Source organism: Bombyx mandarina, chromosome 11, assembly GCF_030267445.1.
Source record: "Bombyx mandarina strain Sakado chromosome 11, ASM3026744v2".
Taxonomy (NCBI): Eukaryota; Metazoa; Arthropoda; class Insecta; order Lepidoptera; family Bombycidae; genus Bombyx; species Bombyx mandarina.
Genome location: NC_143218.1, coordinates 8,193,344 through 8,216,855, shown reverse-complemented (window position 1 = coordinate 8,216,855; position 23,512 = coordinate 8,193,344). Strand labels below are relative to the sequence as shown.

At 33.7% G+C, this 23,512-nt stretch overlaps 1 long non-coding RNA gene across 1 annotated transcript in view; it reads right to left on the bottom strand.

The window, feature by feature from the left end:
• Positions 1-22,690, bottom strand: part of LOC149502000 (uncharacterized) — a 33,069-nt gene extending 10,379 nt beyond the window's left edge. Inside the window, exons 1-2 of the long non-coding RNA XR_016323771.1 lie at positions 19,526-22,690; positions 4,475-4,511 (exon numbers count right to left, since the gene is read on the bottom strand). This is a non-coding gene — a long non-coding RNA (uncharacterized LOC149502000). The remainder of the gene's footprint in view (positions 1-4,474; positions 4,512-19,525) is intronic.
• Between the last annotated feature and the right edge of the window lie 822 nt (positions 22,691-23,512).

Sequence of the window (23,512 nt, the reverse complement as noted above, 5' to 3'; positions counted from 1 at the left end):
GATACGAATATCCGTATTATTATTTCCGTGACAGACCGACATATGGACACAATTAACGATTGGATACTTGTTTATTTAAGTAATAAAACATACATTTAGCATGTCATTTTGTTCAAACGAATTATTATTTTGAATGTTGCTATGTAATATGGCGGCCTAGATTATTTTTTATTGAATATATATACGTATATGTATTACGATTATGTTAATAAACGAGTTGTTAATTGTGATATTAAATTTTTTTGAAAAATGTTTGTACTTACTGGTTAATATTTGTTATTAATTGCTAGAATTTTGTGGTCACGGATATATGGTATAAAACGAAATTACGCAGATAATTGAATTTTCAAAACAAGCTACGTGTTAAATTCATGCGTTACTTCATAATTAACATAATAATGTTTCACGAAGTTTCTTGAATAGTAATTAAGTTTATTTTCATGATTTACATATTTAATAATATAATAACTTATAGGTACGGAACTATAACTAACGTATTGAAACAAAAGATATTCACAAGTATTTAAATAATAGTGATATTCATATAGAATTCAACACTCATATATGGACTGAAAGAAAGAAAAAGCTAACATTATAGGTTATATTTTTTTTTATATTTTTTTATATTATATTTTTAATAAGTTTCAAAAAAATGCATTCAAATAATAATTTAATTCGACACAGAGTAGCTACCTACTAGTTTTTGTTACATTATAATGTGTGTTAACACTTAAAATAATGAGGACAAACATTTATTAAAATTGAAAAAAATAATGAATGTCGATTATTAACACATTATTTTTGAGGCATCAAGAAATACGATTAAAATGATGAGTTTATTAGCACTACGTGAATCAGCATAATTATTGCATATTATATGTTTTTGCTATTTAACCAGCACAGAACCGGAAGTCGCCTCAATGCTTATCACAAACAAACGAACATTTAATAAACGAATTATTCTAACGAATGCAGTTCGCGCTAAAATATTTTAAAGTGATTTCGCGAAATCTATTTCTGTGAACTTGTAATTGCAATATTTTACTTTTAATCATTTATAAAGTTATTCGTGTGATTCAATTGGATTACTTTATCTACGCATTATTATAATTAGTTTAAATAAATATGAGGGGTTGAATTTTTTTGAGAATATGTTTAGTGTTTTTAGTTATTCTGTAATTAAATTTAATGACTAGCTCTCGCGGATTGTCTTGTTCAGTGGTCACCGGAGCCTTAGACCACAAAGTACGTCACTCATCTTGAGACATGAAACCGAGGTATCAATGCTGTGTGAAAGCCCTACAAAGTACCTTTTCATCGGATTTTAGATGCTATTATCGCTCTGCTAAAATTCCCGTTCTTGTTAGTAATATACTCACATATACATGTGTAGCAGCACAAGCAAGTTCGTTCAACCCTAACTCGTGACATTCATAAACTTGTAATTCATTAAAATCTTCGGAGTATAAAAAAAAAACATAATATACACATGACAACATTTGTCAAAATAATCCTAAAATTTACGATACGTCGTCTCGAAGACCGTTGTAGCGCGCACATTTCGTAATGAACATTAGAATATCAAAGAAATATATCAATACGTCCTTTCTCACATATATTACTATCCGAGCGTGCACATCTATGGGAATAACGCGCTAAACAAAAGGTTTAAATCTTAATAAATGATCGCATTCAAATAGGGGTGCAGAATTTGAATCTCTAACCTTTGAGCGCGACACCTGGCCGCTTAGGGCCGGGAGTCAAAAATTCCTTTTATCGCATTAGCATAATATTTTAATAATCACAATGGGTTCTTTATTCAAAGTAGTTTTAGTATCTGTCGGTGATTTGATACACGGTGCTCATTGTTAGATAAGGTAGAAACGACAATGGCGTACTGTGATCGCGGTTTGTAAGATGCTTTTTTTTTGTTTGTCGGTTCCGAGTATTTTCAACTAACGAGTGAGAGTGATGGGGTTGTAAATATCTTTAGATTACATTAATACGGATTGTCAAAGATAGGATCGCAATTAAAATACGGTGTACAGATTTTCGTCGACTTCGTATTTCGGTCAACTTTGTAAAGTGAATTTTATTTTTCCTACTAATCACTGGTAGCCTAAGGGGCTGCTATAGCTACGCTCGGACGAGGAAAATTTTACGTAAAACGGTAAAAAAACAAATCTGAGGATACATTATACACTATAACATCAAAATACCTCTCAACCATCAAAATAACTCCTTAAATGGGAACCAAAACGTCCATTATATTGGTATATTTATAGGTTATAATGATTATGATGGACAACACGAAATCTTAAGTAGCTAAGATCATAAAACAATAAACATAATGCTCGAAGCATTTGCTACTAATGATTGAGAAGCTAACGGACGATATCTTGCAAATCAATTTCAACTTGCCGTATTTTCACTTAAATTAATTTACGATAAATCGTAACCAATTTATAAAGTGTACAGCAATTTATCGTCGGCACTAATCACGCAATTACAGTGAAAATATACTTTATGTTTCCTCGGTTAGGAGTCATAACGAGTTGTAATAACTTTGAAATGGATTGACTTCCTCAATTCATGATCGCCACGAGAATAATCAGATACACGCTCTTAAAATAATCAACCCGAGTTTCATGCTCTGTGACCTACATTTTGCCCGATTCAATCGTCGTAATAAATCCGAAGTATCAATTACACACACGCTTAAAAAACAACTGAAAGTCGTGCCACAAAAAAACATCAAACGCAGATCGGCTAGGTTGCATCGTACGAACCAATTTCGGAGATGACAAAAAAAATCCTTTTAAACGTACAATAGACAGTGGGGCTTTTGTCTAGAACGTTCGAATGATACGCATTAATTTTTTTTTTGCTTTGCTGCGTTATGATACATTTAAAAACAGGAAGGATGTGAAAGTCGGGATATGGAAGACACCGTATGGCGTTGCAAAGGGTTAGGGTTAATGTAAAGACAAGGAATAATGGTTATCATTGTGTTATGAAATGAATTATCGTCATTCTATCTTGTGGTCTCTAATATCTAGTGGTAGCTCATTGATTACAGTAATTCATTCATAACGGTTTCTTGTCATAGATAAAATACAAAACAAAAACATTGTGTAAGGCTTTTTGTAATTAAGTACTTACAAGGTGTTTTATTTTTCCAATACGAAGAATCTCATCTTTGCTTTTAAAATAAACTTTGTACATGTACCCGTATATTTTGTACTGAGAGTGATCTTGCACGATCGCTACTTATATAATGACATTGTATTAAACGACTGAATGACATATTCCAAGGAGAAATTCTTTTTGTAAGTAATCTAATCGAATAATGAAGGCAAGTGCTTACGGATATCGAGTGCGATAACAATAATGTCATCAATCAATACGTTTATCAATACTTTCTTCGATATATTCGCACTTTACATAAGTTTGTGACATTGAAGAGAAATGTTACGAATTATCTTGAGTGTAATGTTATTTTTCGCTAATCTTTCGAAAGGCAGAAGGATCCAAATTAAGTTTCCTTAGGTAGTTTATTACCTGATAATTAAGTACCTACTTTTAATGCTATTGATACACAACAATGGGACATGTTGTGGTGTATGTAGAAAAAGTTCATTTTACCTTAAAATGCCAGTTGCAACCTTAAAGCGGGAACGCGGCAGAAATACGCAGAAAGTGGTAACATCTACCTAAGTATCTACACATTTTGCAGCTTTGAGTTATTACACAAAGAACTCTCGTATCGTGAACGTTTTATTCATCATCTTCTTCTATTTCGAATTTTTCTATTCCATCTCTTCTATCAGCCGTCATTTCAACACTCACTCCTCTCTCTCTCATATCGTCATTCTCAAACTCTATCCACGTCTTCTTTTATTATTTTTTTTAATTAAAATAATAGATAATTATAAAATAATAGATAATTATTTTAATTAAAAAAAAACTGTCTCATGATTAATGACCTAATTGCATAAACGACACAGATACCATCCACGGTTTAGATAACGGCTGATTAAAAGTAAAAAAACTTTTTTTATGAACTAGAAAAATATCACTAAAAAATCACCCTCCATTACAAAAAAAGGAAAAAAATACGGATATCGGTTACATTGGGTGATGCCACAGAGGCACAGAGCCTAAATCGCGACCGTTGAAACCATTATTGTATAGGCCAGGATGTGACTACATATTTAAATGTAACAAATACATAGCTTCGTATCGGCCAAGAAAACGGAATCTGGACTCGCTCCGAACCGAGGCACCTTCGTCGAGATCTATGGCGTTAATTATTGAGGTACAGACGATCCTCAGTATACATATGAAAATTCACACCATTATGAATCAGGGAGAAGAAAATGGCCAAGTTCCAATGCAACTATTAATTAAAGCTCCTTGCTACCAACGAGGAGGATACGGGAAAAAAAGTTAATAGATTTTTATAAAATCTTACCATAGTATTCTTGAATAACAGAACTGTCATCTGTGTTCTGAAATAAAAAAAAACAAAAAAATTAGTGCACGAGCTCATATGAAAATAATTCAAAGTTTTAGTAATTAGTTAGTTCGTATTGCAATTCCAGTTCTATTTCTTAATAAATCATAGAGTACTGAACGTACTCGAAATGGCAGCTCTCCTCGTGTTAATAATCTGAATGCGATATCGATGAGGTAGTTTTTTACCATTTATTTTTAAGTATTTCTGTCATGATTTCGTGGCATAGTCGTATGTGAATCACGTGAAAGATGGCAAATTCATTATTAGACCCTACTACTTTTTTATTATAGAATTTGTGTAGGAGCGCCCAAGGTTAGTTAGTATTCTCCTAGCATTGTAGTCACAGAAATAAATCAATCAATCTTGATATTATTTCTGTGAGTGTAGTCATATTTTTGTTTTTGTTATATTATGTGCGACAGCTACGTCAGATCGCATTCTACTTCGACTATGTAATGGTAATGTTAACTCTTTTTTTACTAAGGAAATGTATATCTAATAACCACGAAGTCTTCCGAACGAAAAATTCGTATTGTTAAAGTATTCTAGTACTATTCAGTAAAATCAAACAGTATTCTGAACCTGCACATTCTATCCTTCCGACTTCAGTGGTCATATGTCACGGTCCGAAGGGTGAGGTTTTTATTATACAGTCAAGACTACAACTTCATATTTCTAGTAAGGTCTGGTCAATACCAGAGTTTATCAAAATCAATGAGCATCTTCTCAAATGAAGCCAAACAAGCGATCGAATCGATTAAATTAATTGGTCTTGAACATAAATCGAATTAAGACGGATGATTTAAATTATAAAAATATTTTTTATCACGCCGAGATGTCAGCTGTACTTACTAAAGCATCCGTCTTTGTCTAATATTTATCTCGCTTATCTACGGGTTGATGCCCCATGCATTATTTTTGTATGTAGCAGCATTTGCATACAGTTTTGAAGGGCGAAAAGTGTAAATTTTTTTTTTTTGTCTGAGTTCGTATGTGATTGCTGTGACATACATTTTCAAAATCGATACAGCATCGTCCAGAATGTTCTGATAATCTGATAGATGAATATTTGAAAGATAAGGCGCGAATCGAGAACTTTTAAGAATAACTTTAATGTTTTTACGACCTTCCTTTAATTAGTTCGGAATTACCTAAACCAACATAAATCCCGTTTTTTTAATCATTCAAGACATACTCTAACTCTAACTCTTTTACGGACTTTTACACAATAAAAATATTTGGATATTCAAAATGTATTTTGCATTGAAATCTTAAACCAAATTTTTAAGTTGGATCATTTGTTTTATTTTAAATCTGAAGCTGTAATGCTCTGTTTAACTGTAGTCTGTAGTTCTGTTGTCTGTAGGTGTGCCTTCTAGAAAGGTATTTAAGCGGGAAATCGAAGAGTTTTACTTTATTTATTTATACGGAAAATGGATGGACGACCTCACGGTCCACGTTATGTGGAGTGGTTACCAGAAAGTGGCCCAAAGAAAGTGCTACGCGAATGAGACTGTTACGCTGTGAGAAAAATTTTCTGTTCTAAGCGTTTCTTTGGACTTGAACATGAAAACAATGGAGACCTATTAATCATTCGATAAATAAAGTTAGTTGACAGTAATGTGCTAAATATAGGGAAATAGAACCGAATATATGAATGTCACGGGTTCTTCAAAATAATAATTAAGTGTCTTCAAATTATCGCCATTCTGCTCAGAATATTATTGAAGTTAAATTAAAAAACAAAAAAAAACATTGGCTAAAACATCTAGGAACCACGGCCGTATGTAAACTTTAAAAATGCTTAATTGATTTCGTACTATCGTAAACTACTGCAGTTATTACCAATAGCTTCAGCAATTAGGTATTAGTGATGATATTAATTTTACTGCAACTATCACTGGATTAATATTACCATCGCTTTATTACTGTTACTAGATTCCTGAATTGGTACTCAAATAGCGATACCCGATTATTTAGCTGTGTATTTTATTTATTCTGAACTTCAGTCCTTTAATGTCAAAGTCAAATGATAACAAAACGTTTATTGAAAAAAAAACACCGTGCACTATGTATGAAAAAAAAAATATAGTGAAAAATCTTAACCGCTCAATTAAAGGTGGTTTGAAACTTTTTCTATGACTTAACAATAGTAATGTTTGAGTACAAAGTGTGCCTACGGCTTAGTGATTGTGCTATTGTGCGGTCCGTGAGTTACATTCTTTGTGTAGACAGTAATGAATTGCTTGTTACGTCGAGATGTCAAACATGTTTTGACAGCGGCGGGCTGTTTGATGTTAAGTTCATTAAGCATTAAAAGACATTGCGGCGTGATTATAAAAATGAGGTTGTCTATTTTTTTTTTTTCTTTTTTAATTGCTAGATATGTAGTTACGTCTTTTTATCCTAAGCTTTTAAACTACTGGGAAAGTTTTTATCGGATGTTAATGTTAACATAAAAACCGTTTGAAGTTCGTTACGATACGCAACGGCATCGCCATGTCACGAAGTAACAAAAAGCACATCATCAAAGTTCAAATGTTTAATTAAAAAGTTCAATTTATGACGCAATGTACACGGGGGTCAGTGTTTTTTACTTTGTAAAGGGCAGAAAAAACATCGGAAATTCATTTGTAAATGTCAAAATATGGCCCTTGAACTCATTGTGCAATCGATAATAGTAAATTTTGGGGTTTCACAATTGAAAGAGCTTAAGACGCGGATCGGAATTTACGTGTGAGATTGTTTGGCATTTTTGTACGTGGCTTAGTCGTAAGAAGAGCTTACTATATAGATAGTTAGAAACCGTTGAGATTGTACTGGTCCATTTATACAAATAAATAAAATTGGAGTGTCTGTTTGTAATAATAAAATAAGCACTTTTTACTAAATGCGTAAGTATATATACCACAGTACATATACCAAGAATTTATTTTTTTATTTTTGTCTCTGTTTGTCGGTCTGTTTGTTCCGGCTAATCTCTGGTACAGCTGGACCAATTTTCAAGAGACTTTCACTGATAGATACCTGATCATATAAGAAGTAACTTAGTTCTTTTAGACTAGCTTCGCCCCGCGGCGTCATCCGCGGTACGACAATAACCGCGGGTAACATCGCGGGACTCAGCTATAAAAAATAAAATTTAATGTTTCCGAAGCGAAGCGAGGGCGGGTCGCTAATGTACGATATAACCAGATAAATACGAAGAAGACACAAAATAAATATACCTTGGCTTTATTTTCGATTTATTAAAAATAGTCTCACACAATAATAAATCTTCGGTGTAATATGTCGGTTACGCCCTTTTGTTTGAACCACCTCGATCTATTCACGACGGTGCACTCAAGATCGTGTCTTTGTTTAATTACCTGTCAAACGTAACCTTTGTGTGTACAAAATGAATTCTTAGATTCTTTTGACAATAAGGCATTTTTCAATTCGCCTTTTTCAAGTTTATATATTTAATGATTGTGATTAAATTAATCAATTTATCATTTTCTGTGTTTTGTTGTTCTATCATTAAAAAATTAACTGAAAAGTGTGTTTTAATGCTTCAAAAGAGTTTTATATTTGTTGTGTGCTTCGTTCAGAACGTATTATTATCTGTGGTCTGTCAAAATACATGTGACATTTGAACGGATATTATATTTAAAAAAAAATTGGTAACAGAAAATGTTTTATTAAAGAGAACTGTTTTTGCGTACGGTAATCTGTGCTACATAAATCACGTACGCAAACGTCGAGTGTAAGTGTACATTTACGTTGCTAGCCACCTGTCATGCCAATTGCATAGGAGCTGCGGCAATTACCGTTTGCGTGATGCCCGATGGAACTAATCTTTTTCTCGTTTATATCAATCTCGGCACAGGGATCGTTGAGTCACACAGTCAAACAGTTCGTGGCAGATTATTTTTTAAATTATTTTTCCTGTTTTGTACACGACGACGGAAAACGGACGTATTGAATTCACGATAGTTTTAAGCTTTTATTTTAATTTGTTTTTTTTCATTATTTTCCTTAATATATAATTGTTTTTTTTTCCTTTCTGTATTATTTACTATTTGATATTATACATATATCAATAAAGAACAAGATTATTTTAATAAAAGAATTACGAAAAACAATAATGGTTACAAAAAAAAGCCTTCATTAGAGAGATACTAACTCATTTTATTTTTGCTTTATTTTCTGTAACCAATTCGATTCCTTCAAAGGTTATTAATTTATTTATTAAAACTCATCCTTGTTTGCAGTAAATAACTATATAGTTAAAACAATATAATATATCCGTATATAATGAATACTATGTACAGTAATTTATTCTATTTTGGGGTGCGACTGTGACCGCAATGACTCAGTCGCAGAACATGTTTACCAAACGTCCCTCATTGGATAAATGTTGCCAATTATCTAAGTGTTTATTTGATAAATTGTTTTGCGGAAAGTTTGTCAAACAGTTTTGCGTGTTCGTGCCAAATGCCAAACACACGAAACATTCACGGTGTATGATAATATATCCGTTCGTGATTGATACATGCTCGGACACTGTCGATATTGTAGTTAACAAATCTGGTCGTAAGTACGGGACGACGTTGATTCTCTCTGTTGTTTTTGGCACAAGTCGTTCTTGACACCGAACTAGCTCTCTAGCTTTCTAGGTCTCTGAAGCGTCAATCTCCAAAGAGTCGGTGACCTTCGAAAGGCAACAGGTGACTAGCTAGCGATCATGACACACTAGCTAGGATTCTATTGTCCTATGCATCAGTAATAAGAGCGTTATACCCGATCCTGTGGACCGGTAAACAGTCAACGTCGATCTAAACACGTCATTACTGATCCATTAACGGTGCTTTTAGGTACCTCAAGCACCAGTCACCGTCCTCGCCGAATCCGTCGATTGCGACGAAGGGCTCGACGAGTAAATTAACCCATAGACACAGCCCACTGAGTTTCTCGCCGGATTTTCTCAGTGGGTCGCATTTCCGATCCGGTGGTAGATTTTGGCACTGCTCTTGCCAGGGCGAGTGTTAGCAACACTCCGGTTTGAGCCCCGTGAGCTCACTTACACGTCAAGAAGAAGCTGAAATAGCCTCTAAAGGCTATCGGCATAGGCAGGCAAAAAAATGAAGCGAAGAATATTTAAAATGCTTTAGATTTTATTATTATGTACAGATCACGACAGTGCACAGATTAGGAGTGCGATTCTGCTTATTCCCTTTGCTATTATTTCAATGCTCTCTTAATCACTTAGCAGCAGGTGGACCGTGAGCCCATTTACGTATCTATTCTATTATAAAAACACGAAAGCGATTGCTATTCAGGTCGTCGATACCCGCATTCTGTTCGAGATAAAATTAAATGAGTTTCAATAGTAATATAGGCTGTACGTATGATCGCTAGTTGATGAACGCGGAATGCCAGATAATTGATACTTAGGTTTTTATTCTACAGTAACCAAGTAAGCTTGTTTAGATTAAAGCTCTCGGCTGACTTCCGTAACGTATAGTTCCATTGCGCCGATCTCAGGATGGCCCAGGTCAATCATAATACAATTCATTTTACAAGAAGGCAGTGTGATGGAATTCAAGCATCTCACTGAGGGTGTTTCTTCGAAAAAGCGGCGCGACACGATAATCCTTTTATCGTGGCCGCCTGGAGCCGCCTCTATTGACAAAACCGACCCAGACGACAGAGTAACCTAAAGCCGTCATTGCCCTAAACATGTCTTATCGGATCCTCCCGATCTACTCTCGATCCTTTTAGGCTCTCCAAGCACCGGACACCGTTCTCGTCAAATATGACAAAGAGTTCGACGTGAGCCGATAGACAAAGCCCGCTGAGTTTCTCGCCGGATGTTGTCAGTGGTGTTGTCAGAAGCACTGTTCTTGTTAAGGCAGACTTTATAGGAAGTTCTTTCAAAATTACCCTGTGAACTCAGCTACTTATGCGACCGTAGCTGAAATAGCGCCTTAGGCTATCAGCGATTAGGTAGGAAAAGAGGAACTAAGAGTGTGGTCACTTTTTTGTGACTAAGAAAAAAACCCATCAAAGTATGTGTAATAATAACGAAACTGGCAAAAAAAATCTGTGGAATTATTCAACAATTTACATCTATGCCTCACAAGTTGGCTGGCCGCATTGATGCTGTGAAGTCTATTTGCTTCGATAACAACTACTTCGGTAACAACTTAAAATTACTTAGATGGGCCGTGAGCTCGGGCACCCATCTATACTAAGTTTGAGCCATTCAAATACTTACCAGCAATGCATACGTAAATAGATTTTAGGTGACAACATCAATAACAATTAGCTATCTTTATTATTATTTATTCCGTACGCCAACATCGCCAAGTAAAATGTAGTCTGTTCTTTCTTGTCTATTGCCAACCGAATGTCAAATGTATTTACACATTTCTTCTTCTTCTTTATTATTTTTTGGCTCTGGCCCGGTTTGTGCATTAGCCAGCGTCAAGTAATAAGATTTTTATGATTCCACGTTTTAATTATTTAGGTACAGTTTATGAATAATAAAAAACGAAGAAAATTAATCTCGACATAAAATAAATGATTAAAAACGATTTAAATTTACAAATGAGATGTGATGAAATATGTGATGAAATATAATCTTAGTAAAATGGTGGTCATTTACTGAGACTTTTTCAGTGGACTTTTTGGAGAATCCCGAGAATTGACGTCCAGCGGCTTTGTTTTATTTTCTCACATTTGTGAACTTTCACAGATTCTAAACTATTAATAAACCACCGTTATTACACATTTAAACCTGAAGAAACACTAAATAGACAAAATAAAATAAATCACACAACTTCACTCTCCGCGTTCCCGCCAAAAAGTCCATTTACACATTTATTTATGAAACATATTGAATGTATACTAAAACTGACAGGTACTAAAATCAAGGCCTTCTCCAATCAAAAGCGTAAGTCATAGACACAATTAAAATATTAAAGAAACGTCAGTATCCTTTTTAAAGTGAAAATTCACTTTTTCAAATTAGCGCGTAAATTTTACAGGGCTCGACTGAACGCAATTGTATCACGTGACGTATTTTTAAACGAATACAACTCCATAGATTAAACACTGACACACAACGGCTAGCCACATTCGTAGTCATGATTAAACTATAATTAGTGATTAAAACATAAATATGTTTTATTTGTATTTAGGCACTCTTTTGTTAACTATCGGTTTATTTGTTTTTTTGCAATAAACACCTTTGTCTTTGGTAATTTTCAACTAAACCCAGTCTAAGCTTCAGTATTAAAATAACTATATACATATACATAACAATACTATATAGAAATTGGTATATTCTATAAGCTTCCACCATTCAAATTAATTCAAGTTCATTGACCTTTATTTTATGTATACAAGGCATCGTTCCCGTTGAATGTATTGAATATGATGACGACTCAAAATCGATACTGGCCTATAGCGGTATTCAAATACGGTGAAGTAATAATTGCTTAGGGTGTGTACCGTCACCATTCCGTCAGAGAGTACTTATAATTCAATTACCGTTAAAAAATAACATTAAAATTTATTTACTAATTAATAAAGTTCTTTTTTCTGTAAATAATGTGATTTTTCTAACTTTAAAAATGTATTGATCGAAAATAATCGTAAACAAGTTGTTTTGCGATCTACTTGTGTATTTGTTAATTGTATTGATGAGAAATCATCGAAATTTAATTCTAAAGATATAAGCTACATATTCAAATCTAGTTTTAGTTGAGCGCACGGGGACTAAACTCTTCAGAGTATTTCTATGTTTTGTTTGGCAGGATCAGCGGCCGAAACGTCTGGATGAATTACAACATTGTCTCACGTGAGGCGTCGTTAAATTCGTCTTAATTGCGTGAGTGATACAGTGCATATTAACGTGATATAGTAGTCTGACGTTTTGACACAACTAAAAGCTAAAGGTACGCTTAATGGACGGTATTTGATTTTAGATATTTTTTTATGACTGTTTTGCATCTTTATTTTTGCAATCTAATCTTTATGATAGCTATTAGCATCGTTATGCTAGTTCCTATTATTATTTTAGTATAAGGTAGAATTCGTTTGAAACTTTAAAAGGGTAGTCCCTTTTGTAGAACTTCCAGCTGATCTGTAGGATTATGTATTTTTTTTTTAATTATCTGTTGTGTTAAAGCAAAGGTTTGCGTTTTTTACAGCCTCATCGTCCAAGTTTACGTTTAATGTTACGATAAACAGGGTATAAGTAAGTTTAATTAAAATAATGAAAATGAGAAACAAAAGATATATGGCCTCAAACCAGGGTTCCCTGGAAATCAAAACAGATAAACATACTTAATTATTTTTAATACATAATATTTAGATATAAAATATCCGGCCAGACAAACAAACCTGTTTGACATATAAATGTTTAGTATGAAGCCGGGATTTAATCAACGACCCACGGCTTAACTGTAAGGGGCGCTAGCCACTAGCCACCCAATCAGTCAATTTTTTTATTTACATATATTTGTTATTATTCCCTGTCTTATATTTTTCACAGAGACATCATTAGTTTACGTCGTCAATCCGACGCGCTCAGTGGGCGTCAACACTAATAATTTTATTACACTTTTGCCTAAGTATCTTTTTTTATTGAGTTTATTTGGATTTAGACCTCACTTGTGTTTGTTTTAGGATAATTATTGCAATAGCACTTTAATTTACTAGTCCTTAACGTAGAAGTCACGTTGAATTTTTTAAGAGTACAATAGTTTTCTTTTCCTGTTTTTAAATAGTTAAATTTTAATAGTTAAAACTTTACTTTTTTTTTAAGTTTCATGTTCTTTATTTTAATAATTTTTACAAATACATTTTCGTAATTAATAAGAGTTAATCTACGTGGGACCCGCCAAAAAAAATTTAAATTTAAATTGGCCCATTGATTAAAAAGGTTGCTCATTTCTGCTCTACAGGATCGGGACTATGTTCCGTGTCTTTTCGAACTAGCATTAAAAGGCTAATGTTTTCATTACGCGCGCGCTCTTGCCGCGTTTTTCAATATCGTCGATTTTTTTCCTACCAATTCGCTGATAGCCTAAGGGGCTATTTCAGCTACGTTATGGCGTGCGGTAGGTGAGCTCACGGAGCTCAATCTGAGAGAGTTGGCTGACACTATCCCTAGCAAGAGCAGTACTTCGCTGAATAGCGGCACACTGAGTTTCTCGCCGGATCTTCTCACTCGCTTCTCACACGGATCGCGTTTCCGATTCGGTGGTAGATTCTGCGAAGCACGACTCTTGCTGGGGCCAATGTTAGCAACACTTCGGTTGGAGCCCCGTGAGCTTACCGACACGTCAAGGAGAAGCTGAAATAGCCTCTCAAGGTTATCAGCATGGGTAGGGTAAAAAAAACGCTGAATCTACCACGGGATCGGAATAGTGACCTAATGAGAAGAATTGGGGTGAAACTCAGTGAGTTGTCTACGGGTTGATTCGCTGATCGTAAACGACGGCTTCGACGAGGACTGTGACCGGTGCTTGAAGAGCCTCATTAGCGTCGAAATTTCCTAAACGAATTTCATCCAAAAAGGCAACCTGAATTCTTCGCGTAATTTGACAGCAAAAAGCGCATTTCATTAGCTAAATGAAAGTCAAAATATTTTCATCGTACCGACGCGACGTAACAACGAAAATGTTTATTATTCGTTCCATTAAAATAGCAGCGACAGAAATACCATTAATTTACTTGAAAATAATTGTTAAGAAAACAATTTATAAGCTAGTTAGTTAGTCAGTGTACAGTTTTTGTGGGAAGTTCGATTATTTTCTCGTTAGTGAGAAAAATTATCGTTTTTATAGGATTATGTATGTAATCGACTCATATTGGTAAGTAAGTACCTTTCTTCTCTTACATACATCCATTTTTTTTACTATTTCATCTTCAAAGCGTTATAATGTTTAATGTTAATGTCAACAAAATTCATAGACAAAAGACTATGTAGTAAACTTAATTTATGTTTGGCCGCTCACGTAGACGCAATGGAAAAAAGCACAAATTTGAAATTTGAAGGGAATACTCCTAACGCATCGTAGAGGTGTAATAAAAAGGATTTTTAACATGCTTTTATTGACTTGACCTGAGTCTATCTATTTATGTTACAGAATCTTTTAACGTAGTTTATATCACCTATGATGATGAAGTTGAAAATTTGCGTACGTATGAATGGTCAAGGATACTACAATAATTGTGTACTTTTTAGCCTAACAGACGACATTCAATCGTGTTTTTCTTTGTTATCAAACTATGTCTGTGCCGGAATTCAGGATCGTATTCAATGGCTTTGCCAAAGAAGTCGCCATTCTAATCTAGGCATATTAACTTAGCTCGTGTTCAATCTAAAATCTATTGAGTATATACCTAAATTTTTTTTAATACAATCTTTAAAGCCGTCACGATAACAGTGTTACTTTTAATGATATGCAAAATTTAAATTACCAATTCTAAACGGAGGAGAATAATGTACAGTAATGAGAATATTAAAAAATAAAAAACCGAATGATGGACGTTGAACAGTTCGCAATTAACCTTATTTATGTATACAATTATCAGCATTAATGGCATCATGCCAGATTATTTACAACTCGTAACGGCAAGGTGAGAACCCGACGAAACAGCTGAGTTATTGAAGATATAATTTATTTATTTCTACTGCCCGTTTCTTTTGAATTTAATGTCGCTTTTCCGTCATGATTCGCAATGAGTTTCAGTACTCATTCAGCGTATTTAACTTGAGTATACGTAGCAGGTAGGTTTGTATAAGCGGTCGTTGTAAATAACCAATCGACTTGACCTCATATCCCTTGATGAGCGAAGGCATGGCTATATCCAAAAGTTCTGGTTGTAAATTTAATACAAGGTGCACTAAAAACCGCACAGATATAGACAGGAACAAAGGTTATGTATATAGTCAAGATGCAGACGAAAGAGCGGTGTGGAAATCCATTATTTTCCCACTACACACGTGTGGACATAAAAAGAAGCGTACTTACGAAGCGATGATGTAACAATGTTTAAGTATTATTTTATATCATTATTTATAATTAGCATTAATCATTCTTCAGGTAATATAATATTTTTTTTCGATAACCCGTGTACCAGTAAAGGTCGTTGTTAAAATTTTTAATGATAACATTAACAACATTTTTTGTTTGTACGGTACAAGAATTGTAATTAAATAAGTTGATAATCATGGAATGTTATTTTTAACGTTTTTATTGTCTTTTTAAATTACAGCTCGAGTGTCACGTTCTCAATATTTTTTAACGTCGTTGATAAAGGTACGAGCTAACTATATACCGAGTGTTAAGAGGTCGCCGGCACCCAATAATTATTTAACGAGATTACCTCCAGCCACTTTGAAACACAGACATCAATTGTATATCAAAACGGTTTCCCACACTTCAAACAAAACTGCACGACTGTTTTGCAGCAAAAATCTAACTTATTTTACTGGTGACAGTACCCGACAGACATTAAAATGGGTTTTGGATATTAGATTATTAGAATAGTAATAATAAAACTAAAGAAGCAAGACCGTGTCAAGTTAAAGATATTTACGAATGAAGCTACGATTTAACGTTCACTTGCATCTGGATTTAGCTGGCAATTACCGGTTTATTTAGACCCTTAAACTTGATTGGTCCCGTTCGAATGGGCTCCGAAAAAAATATCCAACGCCAAGCAGCTGCTATTTAGCGACAATGACCAAATATAATCAAAAGGTGACGCGTGTCTGTCTTCAAAGGCAATTAAAAGAATAAAACATAGCCAGATTTGTTTTTTTTTGTGATTTTCACCAATGTTTTTGTTTTTCAAGCCCTCGCTCAATAAAACGTCGCCCCAAGTCAGAAAAGCTGTAAATTATAATTACCTACCGGAATACGAACCTCGGACGTACAAATTAAAGTCCGACTCGTTGCCCTGAGCTACTGCACTTAATGACGACGAATGACCAATTACAACTAGTCCTCACCGGCGGCTATGCCTATTGTTCGAAACTAATTTAAATTACTATCTGAAATTTAAACATCTTTGGCACTGTTTGTAAATTGGATGAAACGTAAATGCGACACTAAAAAAGAGACATACATTACATCTTAACGATTTAGTCTACGAGAGAAAGAGATTGTATAATTTCGAAGATTTCACTTCTACCGCGTGTGAATTACACTTTTTTTTATATTAAATTTTAGTAAAATATTTTTCCTGTGAAGAATTACAATCATCAGTATTTTGTTTATAAATAAGTCACCTTCATCGCGCCCTGTACTAAAGTTACGTAGAAATTAAAAATACCGGCAAAAGACAAACATTGGCTATCGCGAGATATTATGTGAAGCGCATACATTTTTTACAGGTGGTAGGACCTCTTGTGAGTCCGCGCGGGTAGGTACTACCGTCCTGCTTATTTCTGCCGTGAAACAGTAATGCGTTTCGACTTGAAGGGTGGGGCAACCGTTGTAATTATACTGAGTCCTTAGAACTTATATCTCAAGGTGGGTTACGTTGTAGATGTCTATGGGCTCCAGTAATCACTTACCAGGTGAGCTGTGAGCTCGTTCGTCCATTCATCTAAGCAATAAAAAAATAAAATCTCATACCCTTGCTAACTATATTATACCAGAAAACAACCTTGAATCGCCATTAATAATTTTAAAAGCTGTAAAAATATTGTTTAAGCGATGCTCGAACGATTTGACCACGCACTAATCAATAAAGCCACAGAGTATGATTGTAATATTTCAGAGACTAGATTCAGTTTATAAGCACGTGTATATATTCGATCAAAAGTCATCATAGTGCTTTTTAAATTAAATAATACAAGTGCTTAAAGATACAAAACATAGCTGAGAGCACGTGTTTCTGATAAAATCAACTGCTCCGATCTGTTGGTTATTTAAATTATTCATTTTCATTAACTTGTATTTATTTATTAATCTATCTAAAATATCTATATAAAAGTACAATAATGGGATCATCATAGAAAAGTTAATTTAAAGTTTACACAATATTTTCTTGTTTGACATTCCAATTTTTTTAATTAAATATCACTGTTATTTAAGTAATTTTTCAGGGAATAAGTTTTTTGTATCTTACTACATTTGTATGTGCTTTAATTCTAATAAAATTGATACGGTGGATATGTGATATTAATTTTAACTGCTGCATTTGTAACAATGACATCATGTTAATTCGATCGTGGATATAATGCACTAATGCACTTAAAACATTAGCGCACCGTGAAGTATAGTTGAAAAAAAAAATTAAATTACTTACAGGACTAGTCCTGTAATTTAATTTTTTTTTCAACTTTTTTATTAATTCCTCCTGGTTCTCTATTGCAGAAAACGTGTTTGGGAACAAATTGTCGTTATATACTAATCGAAATTTATTTTTAATATTTAGGAAATGTTCATAATCATATCTATCTATCTTTTAACATGTCACAGAATGACTTCCCGAAACTGGGTACTATTCTTATTTGTGCTCATTTATTGCACAGCTTTTTTTTTTAAATAACCGTACATAGTGTTTTTAATTTAATTTCATGCACTTATTCACACTTAGTCACATAAATGGCTTCTTAAGGAAGGATTCTTTTCATATATATTTTTTTTAATATTAAAAGTTGTGTAAAAATTGTTCATTATCATATTATTATAAATCGAGCTACAGTGGGTGTTCAATAATTTATTAAATGGAACTCATGAGTACCTTTTACAACATATAATTTAATAAGCCCATTTTATAGGTGAACACAGAAACGAAAAAAAATTAAGGCGATTACGAAAAAAATAAATAAAAAAATTACAAAAAAAAAACATTTCTATAATAGTTTTACAATGTACATATTCTGCTCTCGTGTATTATTTTACAAAACATTTTCAATGTAAACTCGGAAAACTTACCGACTACTGCCATAGCAACATAGATAACACATGTACCTATAGTTCACATGATACAGCTAACAAAACATTAGCATGTCTGTGCATGACGTGTTTTATTTAAAATTAGCTTTTATATCATACACATATTGTATTTGTTACATACCTACTGAGTTTTAGCAAAACAAAAACATGTAAGTAGTACATAATTTTTAACGTTATAAAGTTTTCACGCGCCTAAGTTTTACGCGCTTAGGTTTAAAGATTTAAGTCATATACCTATCAATTGGTATTTTTTTGTTGTTAAAGATAAAGTATTTTGTTGTATTTTAGAATTATATTTGAACGAGAGATACATTCTTAACATTTCTTTGTGAATTTTAAAATTTCATACTTGCCGTATCCTTTTTAGTTCTCAGAATAGGTAGGTACGTCTTCTGAATGTTTGCCTATGTTCGATAAGGGCCAAGTATGTAATCGTAGTAACAAGATAAAAACATGTGACTGTTTTTTATCATCGAATATTCTGTTGCCAAGCGTACTGATAACTCACCTACGTTTTTTAAATTCATATCTTACGTAATTACGCTATTTAAAAATAAATCTATTTACAATATTTTATAAGTATATTATTTTGCTGTTCACTTTAGATTGTGTTAATCGTTCAGGCCGTGACCTGTGTAAATATTCTTACAGTTCTGAGACGGTTTTAAAACTAATAAATATTAATATTAACCAGTAATATGAAAGAGAACAAAAGTTTAAGCGCGATGGTGTTTAAAAAATCGCTTTTTCGTAAAGTCACTATGAAAAACAAAAAGTTTTGATCATTATACCCCATTAGGTAAAAAAATAAGGCTTGACTAACAATGTAACTATTAGATAACTGTTTTTTTACGCTCGATTAATAGTTTAGCGTCAGTACGGTTTTTTGTGACGACAGAAAAAAAAACGACCGCAAAAAATAATGTGTAGTACGGAGTTGTGTTTACTTATATTTCAATGCAATAAAGTAAAAATTCAATTGATATTTTTTATAGAAATAGCATAGTAACTAAAACAATTGAAAAAAAAAACTTACCGATTTATTCTGCTGACTGAATGTTACTAACTGAACTTTTAACTAAGTGTAAATTACTATTTGTGTAAAGTTTTTTTTTTTTAAATTCTTTAGGCACAATTCCGTCGCGCCTTCTTCAGATATCGTATCAGGCACTAGCACTAGCCAACACTTTTTGAGATTAGTTCACATTAAAAAATAAAAAAAAAAGATTTAAATTTTAAATCTTTTTGTCGCCGTTTACTCATTCTGATTTATTTATCCGTAAAGTAATTTACTTATTTATTTCCTTGCCATATGTCACTGTCCGTTCGTCACTCCAACCTCAGTTCGAAGTGTCTAACGTAAACATTGGTTAAGTGTACTCGTAGTATTATAGGACGTTACTTGCAATGTTTTAAAACCCGCTAAGTCTCACGGAGCTGAGTTTGAAGACGTGTTAAAAACAATTGTCGATACGTGTTCGCGCGTCGATCTTCGTCACAAGAAGACGCTTCACGAAAGAGCGTCGCGCCATCCGCACTCCAAGCCAACGAATTGTGTAAACGCGCGCCACTCGCTTAGGCCGCGTCGTCGACGGGCGGGGGCGGAGGCGCGGGGGAGGGTCGCTCTCCTCACGCACACATCCACCCCACCGTATACCGCTCCGTCCATTTTACTAACGTTCCTATTTTGAATACTCGACGCGCCAATCTAGCTCCTATGCGATAGCTATACGACTCGAGGGATGTGACAAACGAAGCGCAACCGACATCAGATCGTGCGTGTAGAGGGAGAAGATATGATGCGTCATCAACACTTGCAGGAGAGGGACGGAATACTATTGGTAGTTGAACAGCGTAACGCATGTGTACTTATCCTCACAAAACGCTCGGGTATGCAATAGTAGAGTCAGTAGAGTAGCTTCAGACTTTATAAGTGGTGTCGATGAGAATTACCACCGTCTTAGTATTAGATTATAATGAAAGAGACTCTGTTGGTATCGTTGTCTTTAGTTTCAGGCTGATGGGAGTGAGTGAGTGAGAGTTTGTGAGGCGACATGTGGCGCACAGCCGGGTCGGGTCGTCGGTCCCTATAATATTAATTGATACCTCGTCATTCACGGATCAATGATCATTATCGGGCTATATTTTCACAGAATTGAAGCTCACAATCACTCCGATATATTATGTATATATAAAAATAAATACTTTTGATGAAAATTTCGTTTGAGGCATCAGGCGACGAGCAAGTAGCTTTGTTTGTAACCACTCTAGCATCGTATTAGGTGATAAATACTAGTTGCTAATTATTACCAAGACAGATATTCGAGTGTGTATCGCATAAGATATATTTGCACGGACGAAATCGAGGTTGTTGACTGTTTCTAGAATGTCGAAAGTACACGGTGACTCAGCAGACCAATAAATTTTACCAAAATCGTCTTACCTATCTCTAAGATTATTGGCGACCGTTCATATTAAATTATTCTAGTCGCACACTGTTGAAACGGTGTAAGCGAGCCGCGATCAACACGCCAATCTAGTCTTTGCTGATTAAATACTGGTTCTCGCGTACGTTCAGAGCGCTGAGTTTAAAGACCTTTTTCATTTAACCTTCACAGCGACGATACGACGAACAAACTAGGACGGTCACGTCAAGAGAAAATCGTTTACACAGTTCGTAAAGTTAGTGTGGATACCCACTCATAGGCCCACGTTCTCAGCACAAGAAACAGAGCAATGCGTTTCTATTGGCCGGGCCGTTACATCGAACAGCTAAAATATTCAAATTTTATGTTTTATGCAACTGGTTTTTGTATTATTTTTTTTCTTTTTTAATCTCGAACAAGATTTTCTCTAGTGTATTCGAGAATTAATGTGATTTATGTGAATTCTGGTTGCGTGATGCGTAGACACACACAGGTGTTCTTCGTAGTTATTTATTGATTGTTTCGTCAATTGATTTATATGATCACGTACGTTTTACGGTACATTTACTATAACGTTAATTGGCGGGATTTGTGGTCGAAGATTTTCGAAAGTTGACTAATCAGATACATTAAGTACAGGTTTCGCGAGATTCAGACGTAATTAAAAACCGCAATATTGAGTTCGTTCTTTTTTAATTCAGTTTATCAGTGCGAACAACTTCTAAATTAGCTAAAAAAAAACTAGTTATTCCATAAATAGTGTGCAAGGTTATCTACTATTAAAATATCTGGATTTCAATAAAGAAAATGATTGGCGGTTATCTGACACACCTTATCATGTAGGTACATGAAGCTCCAAGTCAAACAAATTGTCAAAACTGATGTCAGCGTTAGTCCTTCTGCGTGGAAAGAAACGTAACTATTATTTTTAACTATGACAGGCAGTTTTGATCTTTGACAAATCGAGCCATAAACATATTAGCAAGAATTCCTAATTATTGATAAAATTATTAATAACTGGTACGATATTTAATAGTAAAACTGACGAATGTAAGATTTTGTTAAAATTTTCAATCAGTTTCCAGTTTACAAAGTTGATATAGAAGACAATTTATTCTTGCACAGAGATTCTTTGAGATATGTAACCAAACTGTTAGTTGTAATTATTGAACTATATTTACGGCTCGATCTCTATTACTGTCATTGTATTAACATAATGTTAAAATTTCGACGCTTAATAGTTCGTCTGTGACCATGAAAACTGTAAAGTATTGCAAGCGTGGGTGTTACTATCGTGACGATAAGAAACTCGATACTCGATATTAAGCCGTAAAAGTAATTTGAATTATTACTACGGCTTGCGAAAACCGAAGAAAATAAGAAAATAACGAATTCGAAAGAAAATACTTCGTTTTTGACTTCACAAGTAATTCGATTGAATTTTTTTTTCTTAATACTGCCATCCACAGTAGCCATTTTTATCGCAAAACATAACGATGGCCAGGTACGTGATATTTTTTTTTATCAGATACAATACTATGTATATCTGATACCGATTGATAATTTCGGTAAAGAAAACTGTTACCAGAAATCTGCTATTACTATAATTGATTTCTTTGCGGAGTATTAGATAATATTGCGGTGTTCACGATAAATGATAAAATGAAATGGATATTACGCGCTATTTTGTAATTCGGCCATGTTGTATAATTTTTATTATAGGTAAAAAATATTTCAATAAGAGTTTACTTTTTAATTTTAAATAAACCTGTACCTTTTTTTTGTTGTTTTAAGACAGTCTATATATCTGTATAGAAATTTAGGTACTAAAATAATTTTCATACGATTTAAATACACTTACTTTCATTTGTGTGTGAAATTGTGAATTAGGTACCGAGAAATTTATCGCACAGTAAAATTGTTTTTCAATATTATTAATAAAGAGCAGTTCATATATTTTTGAAGCTACTAAATTACATTTAATTTTATTTCATGCATCAAGAATCATTAAATTATAATTTCGGCAATATATTATGGTTACGTTAAAATTGGCTTCAGTGGAGTGAATATTAGCTTCACATATTAATTCAAAATGTATTTGATATACTAATATTTTTTATAAACATCTGTTATTATTTATAGGTTTTAAATAACATTTACCCTGCCTCGAAAACAACTATTAAAATTTCAATGTATTCAAATTTAATACAAAACCCACTAATAAAATCAATGTAATAAATATTTTATTTTTGATAGATCGTAATTTGTATTCGGCATTGGAATAAAAATGGCTACATATGTCATTATCACAATTTTAGGACGTTCGCTACATGAATCTAAGTTCATTATGAACGTAATTTAATTTCGTTTCGACCATAAAAAATGTTGAAAGAGATCACATAACGAAATAATCGCTTGTCTAGAATGATTCGATCATTACCATATTTAGCGGGAAAACCGGCGTGGTCATTAACAGCATTCGATATCGAACAAACACTGGTTGCCAACACACGTATCAACTAAGTCTGTTTTCTCTTGAATGTTTACGTCGGAATAATCATTAAAAAAAAATACACACACGCGCACTTTAATTTAGC